This window comes from Azolla caroliniana, unplaced genomic scaffold (genome assembly GCF_043228905.1).
Source record: "Azolla caroliniana isolate FFs.n. ecotype wild unplaced genomic scaffold, voAzoCaro1.0.p SCAF_10, whole genome shotgun sequence".
Taxonomy (NCBI): domain Eukaryota; kingdom Viridiplantae; phylum Streptophyta; class Polypodiopsida; order Salviniales; family Salviniaceae; genus Azolla; species Azolla caroliniana.
The window spans coordinates 10,822,079-10,832,642 of NW_028230445.1; positions in this window are offsets into that span (position 1 = coordinate 10,822,079).

Sequence of the window (10,564 nt, forward strand, 5' to 3'; positions counted from 1 at the left end):
CTAATGCCTACATCAACATCCCATATGTAGCTCATTCATTAATAAAGAAGGAGAATGTAATCGTGAGGTTGCAAAGGCCTAACGCCCACCTAAATTGGTGGTTTCAATAAGGAAAACCCTCATGAAAAGGGATTTGAATCACCTAACCGATTAATCCCCTGATATTACAACAAGAAATGTTGAGCTATCGAAGGTTCTCCATGACAGTTGCATCCGGAGTTTGGTGAGTGCTGAGAATAATGAAAACACACATTGAGTAAGGTATTGGAGTGGTGTGGGCTCAGTTGGCTCCCACTCGTGTAAACACATGTTTTACGAGTGCCAGCATGCTCAAGATTCACTCTTGTTGGACCATCACTCATTGTCACCCGCTTTACCAAATGTTACCACGAAATTGTGGGATAGATGTGCACAGGGTCGAACCTCTAGGGGGGTCTGAACCAAGTGCATGTGAAGGATAAATGAAGGATCATGGCACATGTGGACAACAAAACAAACACTCACAAAACAAATATATATGTGTATGGATCAACAAATCTTAAGACAGTAAGAATACTAGAATTTAACGACTAAAGTAAAAATCGAAATCACATTAACAAGAAGATCTTAAAATCCTTATAAGATCAAGAGGCTAGAACCCCGATCATAGAAGTTGCAAGGTAGAGTTTAGGAGAGAGATATAATTTGGATAATCCTTGCCTGAAGCATGCACTCTTTTTGATCTCCCAAAAGGTTAATTCTGAACAGTAGCTAATCTCTTTGGCCCAATCACAATTTTCTAACTATCCCCCACAAGGCTAGCATGTGGGATGTGGTTAGTGCCCCTTTTTATTTGACAAGAGGATTGTTTGTACCATGATTATTGACCACACATGCTTAATGCAACAAAAGAACACAAAAACCGTAAGGTTAATCTTGAAACTTGTTTGGCCCTTCTTCATAATTCCTTCTAACTCAACAAGAAGATTATTTGTACCATGAGTATTCACCACATGTGCCTAATGCGACACAACAACATGGACACCTTTCTTACATTGTATGCACTCTAGCAGTCGCTACTTGACCAAAATCAAATTTCATTACCAAGAGTGAACTAAATGTCGGACCATAATAGATTCTAAACCCCAAGGAGTTCACTAATATATTTCAAAAGGATGTAACATATGCATTTGAGACATTTTTTTTAGAAAACCCTTTTTGTAGAGTCTTAATAATGTTATTCCAGAATCTTTGAACTTCCTTGCTTTTCACATTCTCAAGCTTGCTTCCTTGAGAGCTTGTAAACTTAGAAATTTAGTCATCACCATAGTTCTCTATACTTAGCAAGTAAGTCCTCATAATTTTCCATGAGAATCACAAACTTTGAATTAGAATTTCATTTCTAATTTCCTCTCCAATAGGATAATCTATTTATCCACTCCAAGGACCATGCAACTATCAAAAGAAAAAGTAAAAACTAGGGGCCAATTTGTATATTCACCTTCTTTATTTTTTTCTATACATCATTAGAGAGTGATAGCATGAGAAGAAAATGGAGAGAGAGAGAGAGAGAGAGAGAGAGAGAGAGAGAGAGAGAGATTTACTTCAAAAGTTATGTGCATAGGTGTTGAGAAGGCAAGCTCAACAAGAAGCCATATGGGCCGAAAGCCGAATACACTATAAGTCAAAAGGCATCAACCGAAAGGGTTGTGAGCCGTAAGGTCGACAAGGCCGTTATGATGTATGGCCGTAGGCTCGAATAGGACATAGTCTTCCTAACATAGTTTTAGGAATATTACAGGCCAATTAGATGACATTGACATTGAATGAGTTGTGTCACGGATAGATAATATGCACAAGAGACTAGAAGAAAATCAAACATATGAGTTGATGAATTGAAAGACATTGTAACTGGTGTTGTTCACCTTGATTGTAATCTAGGTGAACACACATATTTATACAAGTTCCGAGATTGAATATCTCTAGAATATACCGTAGAATATTTCTAGAATATACTAAGGACTAGAATATTCTGGAATGTACTACATGCTAGACTATACAATATTAAACCATACACAATAACTTAAGAGTTTCCATATGGTTTATTTAACATTATGTACTGGGTGTGTTCCAAGTTAGAGATTCGAGCCTAGAATGTGACATTATCCTCCCTCTTACGCCACCTTCCCAAATCGGCCACCGGTTTGTGGGGATACCGGTGATGAAAATCCTAGATCGCCTCTTAGGCATTATGTAAATTCTTCATTGGTTCCCACGTGGCGTCAGACATGGGGTAACCCTTCCACAAGACGAGGTATTGCAAGTGTCGATGGTGCAAACGGGAGTCAAGTATTTGGTCAACCTCGTATTCCTCCCCTATTGTCAACGGTACAAGTGGTGGTGGTGGGGCCAAGCGTCTCGGGAGTTGCGAAGCATGACGGGGTTCGAGGAGGGAGACATGAGAAACATCGTGAATCCGAAAGTGGGATGGAAGGGCCAGTCGGAAGGTGACAGGATTGATGCGCTCGACTATATAGAATGGTCCCAACTTCTTGTAATCAAGTTTCGCACATGGACGGGTAGTAGAGATGTTTCGTCGTAACAACCAGACCATGTCTTCGACGACAAAGTGTGGAGTGGCATATCAATGGTGATCAGTGTGTTTCTTGTATCGTTCCCCAACGAGACTGTATAGAATCTATGTATCGACCGAGTTAAACCCTCCTCGATGTCGTTTGCGGAGCTCGGACCAGCATACCAACTTCTTGTAATCAAGTTTCACACATGGACGGGTAGTAGAGATGTGTCATTGTAACAACCAGACCATGTCTCCGACGACAAAGTGTGGAGTGGCATATCTATGGTGATCAGTGTGTTTCTTGTATCGTTCGGCAGTGAGACTGTATAGGATCTATGTATCAACGGAGTTAAACCCTCCTTGATGTCGTTTGCGGAGCTCAGACCAACCTATACCCTTTTGATGGCGAATCGGGCGGAGATGGTTGTCGGGAACCTTCGAGCCTCACACTCACTTAACGATTAATTGATTATGAAGCACGATATCTCTCTCACTCTCTCAAACTCGCTCTCATAGACCATAAGAGTAATTAATATGTTTATTAACCCCTCTTTGCTAAGAGGTCTAGCACCAACAAGGAAGATAGATTAGTGTTCTCTAACTAAATGTTACAGGCATGACCATATAATATCCTGTGGTGAGAATGTACCGTAGTATTCTATACACATGCATAAAGTGTGTGGGTTAAACGAGAGTGTAAAGAAGGGGAGGATTTTTGGGAAATCGGTCCCTTCGGATGGGATCCGGTTATGAACGAAGAGGACCCGGTGAGAACCGGAAGAGATCCGAAAACCGGATTGGATGGACCCAGTCAGAACCGAAAGAGAAGACATATTTGTAAATATGTTTTTTGCGTAAGCCTATTGAGGCTATATTTGTAAATAGCCCTAAGTTCATATAAGTATAAATATGACTTAGGGCAATTATCACTTTATGGAGGTCGTCATATTGTTGTTGAGATAACTATTGTATATATATAGAGAGAGATACAGAGTGATCGTCTGTTGTAACCGTCGGCTAGCGAAGATACAGAGCTCGAGGTCGTTGCCTTCGAGTCTCTGTTTGTGCCTTTCCTATATAGTGATAGTTTGGAGTCTGTGGGCTCCTGTGGTTTTTTCCTATTAGGGTTTTCCACGTAAACACTCTGTGTATCCTCTATCGTTTTGTGTGTGTAAATGCACTCACTCCCTACTTCCCATTTTTATGTTTGATTTCCATCCAAGTGATTCAAGACTCGGTTGTGGCCGAGCAATATTCCGCGTTATTCTTCACAAACTAGTATCAGAGCAAACAACACAGGAAATGGAAGAATCGTTCAACGGCATGTTCAAGCTCACCGGCTCCAACTACTCAGTGTGGAAGTCGAAGATGAGGGATATGCTGGTGGTTAAGGATCTTTGGTTGCCGATACAGTTCGGGGACAAGAGACCGGATAAGATTGACGCCAAAGTGTGGGAAGTGATGCACATGAAGACGACAACATACATCCGATGCTTCATCGACATGAGCCTGTACAACAACTTCAATGAAGAGAGCAAGGCTCATGAACTCTGTAGAATATTGGCATCATGTTCCAGAACAAGAATGTCGTTAATCGGGTTTCGGTATTCCGGAAGCTAGTGAGGCTCCGGTACTAGGACGGCTCCAGTATGGCAGAGCACATGAATGCCTTCCAGGGGCTGATACATCAAGCAACCTCATTGGAAGTACCTCTCGCCAATGAGGTACTTGCATTGCTCCTGCTCAATTCCCTCATGGATAGCTGGGAGACGTTAGTTGTCACGTTGGGCAACGCTAGGCCGGAAGGAAAACAATTGTCCCTAGCAAGGGTAAAATCAAGCTTGCTAGATGAAGAAGCTGGTCGGAAGGACCGGGAATTTGGAACCGATCCGAAGGCCTTCGTCATGGAAGATGACCACAACCGGGGAAGAGGCCGGTATCGGAGTCCCCAAAACCGGGACAAATCGGGGACGAGGTCGAAGTCAAAGGGGAGGCCCACGTGCTTCTATTGCGGGAAGCCAGGACACTTCCAGAAGAACTGTCGGCATTTCTGGAAAGAGAAAGAGTCCGGCACTACCAATTCAAAGAAGAGTTTGGACCGAAACAGTTCGGAATGGAGAGGCCCGGATCGGAAGGGAACATTGACAATCGCGACAAGTGAAGAAGAAATTATGCTCATTACTGAAGAGAATGAGTTAAACGCTGTCGGCGACAAGGCAATGTGGGTTGCCGATTCCGGAGCGTCGTTCCACCTGACACCGGACCGGAGATGCTTCTCATCCTACACAGCCGGAGATCATGGTTGTGTCCGGATGGGGAATGAAGGTACATGTTGAATTATCGGCATAGGAGGTGTGTTGTTGACGACATCAACCGGATGCAAGTTGTTGTTGAAGGATGTTCGACACGTTCCAAAGGTTTGACTAAACTTGATATCAGTCGGTCGGCTAGATGATGAAGGCTACACGAGTAGCATTTGGAATGGAGTTATGAAGTTCAGCAAAGGGAGCCTAATAGTGGCTCGAGCCCGAAAGGTCAATACGCTATACTTGATGAATGCCCGGATATGCCGGGAAGAAGTGAACGTAGCATCCGACACTGCCGGTGAGTTGTGGCACAAGAGACTATGTCATATGAGCCAGAAGGGGATGAGAAGACTTACTGAAGACAACCTCATTCCAGAGGTGAAAGACATGCATCTTGAGAAGTGCACCGATTGGTTGGCCGGCAAGCAAAACCGAACCTCCTTCCGATCAAGACCACTGATGAGATGGAGTGCACCACTGGAGCTGGTGCATACCGATGTGTCTCAAGTGGACACGAAGTCACATGCTGGATCGCAATACTTTATGACGTTCATAGATGACCATAGCTAGAAGCTGTGGGTCTCACCACTGAAGACGAAGGATCAAGTGTTATCAGTCTTCAAGGAGCCCCATGCGAAAGTGGAAAGAGAAACCGACCGGAAGCTGAAGGCGGTTCGAACGGACAACGGAGGAGAATACCGGGGGCAGTTCGAGGAGTACTGCTGGTCGAAGGGAATATGGCTCGAATTCACTGTGCTGAAGATGCCGGAATTGAGCGGGCTAGCCGAATGGATGAACCGAACCATGATGGAGAGAATCTAGAGCATTCTGGCACATGCAAAATTACCCAAGACGTTTTGGGCTGAGGCGCTAATGATGGCGACCTATGTGATAAATAGATCACCCTTAACACCCTTGGAAGGAGACTCACCGCAGAAAGTATGGACCGGTAAAGATGTATCTTACTGGCATCTGAAGGTGTTTGGGTGTCTCGTCTATGTGCATGTTGCAAAGGATAAGAGAGCAAAGTTGGATCCAAAGTCCATGCCATGCATATTCCTTGGATACGGCGATGATGAGTTCAGTTACCAGGTGTGGGATCTGGTCCATACCGCAGAAAGTATAGACCGGTAAAGATGTATCTTACCGGCATCTGAAGGTGTTTGGTTGTCTCTCCTATGTGCATGTTGCAAAGGATAAGAGAGCTAAGTTGGATCCGAAGTCAAGGCCATGCATATTCCTTGGATAAGGCGATGATGAGTTCGGTTATCGGGTGTGGGATCTGGTCGACAAGAAGGTGTTCCGGAGTCGGGACATAGTTTTCATGGAAGACATGACCATTTCCAACTGGGGGTCAGAGAAGAAGGTGATGAACTCCGCATCATCCAATGAAAACCGGCTTGAGGACACAAGGATATAGCCAGTTGAAAACCGGATGACACTCGACGAACCGGCCAGATACGAACAAGAAACCGAACCGACCAAAGGAGAAGAAGAAGAAGAAGAAGAAGAAGAAGAAGACATTGGAACCGAACAAGATCCTGAATCTGATTCAGATGAGGAACAAACGGAGGACCGGTAGTAAGAAACCAAGGACGAAGATATCCTCTCAGAGAGAGAAGAGCCCCCCGGAGATTTCCGGATGTAGAGCACGTATTGCTAACCGATGAGGGGGAGCTGGAAAGCTTCAAAGCAGCCAAGAGAGATGCCCACAGCCGCAAGTGGTTGAGTGCCATGCAGGATGAGATGGATTCCCTGCATGAGAACCACACATATGAACTAACGAAGTTGCCGAAAGGGAAGAGAGCACTCCAGAACAAGTGGGTGTACAAACTGAAACCGGGAGATGCCGGAAACCCACCGAGATACAAAGCCTGGATCGTGGTGAAGGGGTTCCAATAGAAGAAGGGAGTGGATTTTGATGAGATCGTTGCATCCATCTGGACGGTATTGGGCATAGCGGCAAGCATGGACCTCGAGGTAGAGCAACTAGACGTCAAGACGACATTCCTACATGGCGACCTCGAAGAAGAAATCTACATGCATCAACCGGAAGGATTCAAGAGGAAAGGGAAGGAGCACCTGGTGTGTCGACTGAAGAAGAGCCTATACGGACTGAAACAAGCTCCCCGGCAATGGTACCGGAAGTTCAACTCCTTCATGACCGACCAAGGGTACCACAAAACGCAAGCCGATCACTACGTGTTTGTGAAGAAATTTGACGGAGCACCTGGTGTGTCGACTGAAGAAGAGCCTATACGGACTGAAACAAGCTCCTCGGCAATGGTACCGGAAGTTCAACTCCTTCATGACCGACCAAGGGTACCACAAAACGCAAGCCGATCACTACGTGTTTGTGAAGAAATTTGACGGAGGAGATTTCCTGATACTCCTCCTATATGTGGATGATATGTTGATCATCGGGCGAGACCAAGGAAAAATTCGGATGCTGAAGAAGGCTCTGAACCGGACCTTCTCAATGAAAGACTTGGGTTCGGCAAGTGTTGGTTGGCAAGACCAAAGGGCCGGTTAGAGTCTAGAATGTGAAAGGGGTATTTAATTAGGGATAGGGAGTTGTTATTAATATATATCATGTTATTTTGAGAAGATAAATATTATGTTATTTTGAGAAGTGGGCAGACGGACCAGAATCAGTATGCTGATTCGGATCCGGACCGGATCGTTGCCAGTTGCCGGTTGGCACCGGTTTGTAACTCAGCTGGAGACCCTTAAAAGGACCCAACAAGAATGTAATCAGAGACGGATAATTAATAAAAGGGTTGTTGTTTTACATATTTTTTAGTTTCTATTTGATTATCATTCTGTGCTTAATATGATTAATCTTACGTGTGTGTTATGATCATTAACAGTGCCGGTTAGTAACCGGTTAAGACCCATTCGATACCGCGGTCCATCCATATCTCACCGTACCACCCTTTGGTGAAGTGTTCCATAGGGATGCCCTGTGTTAGGGCTTGTCCAGCCTAAAGGATAACACAATTTTTGGCGACCACGATTCTTGCAGTGAGCAGAGAACATTGGGGGATGGATGTCTCGACCGATTAACGACCAAGTCATCAAACGAGGAAGAAGACTAGCCGAAAGACAGCAAAGGCAGGAAGCCTTCCAGCAAGCGGCTGAGGAGATCCGATAGGATCGGTCTTTTCCTAGAGTGCTTCGGAGGGTCGCAGAAGAAGCACTTCGGTTCTAAAAACACCAACTTTCCGACGAGGGCAGTAGTTTGACGAGCCTGCAAGAGGCAGAATCGCGACTGCGGACGCTTGCCGAAGCAGTAGCCTAAAGAGCCTGCAAGAGGTAGAATCGAGACTGCGGACGCTTGTTGAAGGCAACGAAGACTCGGAGGCATTCTCGGCCTTAGAGTCGGAATCGGATAGTGAACAGAGCATTCAGTCGAATTACAAAAGCAACCACGATACTCCGGACGATCCGGAGGATGACAAATCGGACAGCTCACCAACACCACACGCGGAGAAAGTGGAAAACCGTGCACCAACACCACCCGCGGAGAAAGCGGAAAACCGTGCACCAACACCACCCGCGGAGGAAACGGAAAACTACGCACCAACACCAACCGCAGCGCAAGAACTAGACCACACATCTTCGGTACAACCTCCCGAAGACTACACCATGCCGTACCCGTATCCGAAGTACCGTGATGACCCTAACGCGGAGGCACACGTCTATGCGTTCCTACAAACATGGGAAGCAAATAATGTGTCCCAAAGTCTGACCAAACCGGAAGCCGAACGGTCAAAAATTGCCGAATTCGGCATGACATTAGAGGAACCGGCGGCCCGCTGGCACGCAAAGCACCTACCCAGAAGCTTTGCCACATTTGAGGCCTTGAAAACAAAATTCCTTCGACTATTCCATAGGCAAGTGGAACAACTCGAACTAGTCGATCAATTTTACACAACCCACCAAGAGGAGTAGGAGACAGTGCCCCAATTTATCATCCGATTTCAAACACTACACAGCCAATTAAGAAGGGCACCTCCGGAGGAGGAGGCAAAAGCAGTGTTTCTGGCCGCTCTACGAAAACCCCTCCGAACGATGTGCACGGTACTAGATTTCTAGGCCAGCACAATGGATCAAGTCATTGATCGGGTGCTGGAAATGGATAAACATAGCTCCCTGATGATGATGGGAGCCCTGCAGAGGGCCCTTCCAAATAAGGAGGATCTCAAGTTTCGCCAAGCATTGCAATGCACTAGATGTCTAAACCCAGGCCATTCGATGGTAGCTTGCACAATGAGGACGCAGTGTATGATCTGCCACTCACGAGCACACACAACGGACAGATGCGAGTACAACCTACTCAATCGACAAGCGACACCGGTACGGATCATTGAACCACGTAGCAGTCACGAACCAGACGACGAACGGTTCCGGAGCGAGGACCGATACCGACCAGAACATGGGGATTGGTACAATGATAGAAGACTATGGGTGTGATTGCGACGATCGACGTAGGGAAGGCTACAACCGAGATCGGTATGAATGGAACTACTCCCCGGATTACGACCAGAGAAGGGATGCTTATGACCGGGACCAGTATGATAGGAACCAAGATTATAACGGTGACCGGTATGGTCACGATTACTCTCCAAGATTGAACCAGAGGAGGGAGGACCAACGAGGAGACTACGAAGACCGGCACCGATAGGGTTACAAGAACAACATACACTTTATTAAGAAATGGAACTTTCAGAAAGAGGATTGTCGGGAGCCGGCAAAGGAGTATCAACGAGAGCCAGATAGAGGCATAAGTAGCGGCCAACCGGAACAAAGAAGAACAAAAGAACCTAACCGAGCAGTAACTGGATTTCAATCGGGTATCGGGCCAAAAGCATAATCTAGTAATACCTGGAAGGCGTATTGTTACTATTGTCGCCAGGAAGGCGATTATAGCAACCAATGTCTGGTTAAAAGTAACAAAAAACGACCAGTAGTCAATATGGTGGTAGCAGAAGTAACGGATATACAACAAGTCACCACCAGATCAAAAGGAAAGATGGCGGAGTGGGAAGCACAGGAGGCCATACGAAAACAGACCATCGAATGGATTGAAAAGGCCAACAAACGCAATGTCACCGAAATGAAAGAGCACACCAATATAGTGGAGGAACTCACCGTAAAGGCACAACCGGAGAACCCCACATGGCAAGCACTTCAGGAATGCCAAATCACGTTACCACTGGGCCGGTTACTGCAACTAGTGCCCCAGTTCACCGACGGGTTGAAATCGGCGATGGCTTCGTTAAGTCCTGCACCGGCTCTGGCATTCTTTTCAAATCCGGAGGAAGGACCGGCAGTGGTGGACACCAACAGTCATGTAATCACTACGATTATTAAAGGACGGGAGCTACCGGGTACGATAGTCGATGGCGGATCAGGAGTAAACGTCATAAGCCTCTGGACATGTGACACTTTGGGAATTCAGGAGTGGGAACCATGCCCATTCTAGCTCCAGATGGCGGACACTAGCTCAATCCGACCGACCGGCTTGATCTGGGACTTGGAGGTGACGATCCGAGGCCATGCTTTCTGAATTTCTGTGGTAGTGCTCCAGCCGAACGCTCAAGGGGTATACCCACTACTGCTGGGACGACCATGGCTGAGGACTGCTCGTATCAAACAGAACTGGCAGAAGAACAATATTACGTTCGGAAGAGGGAAA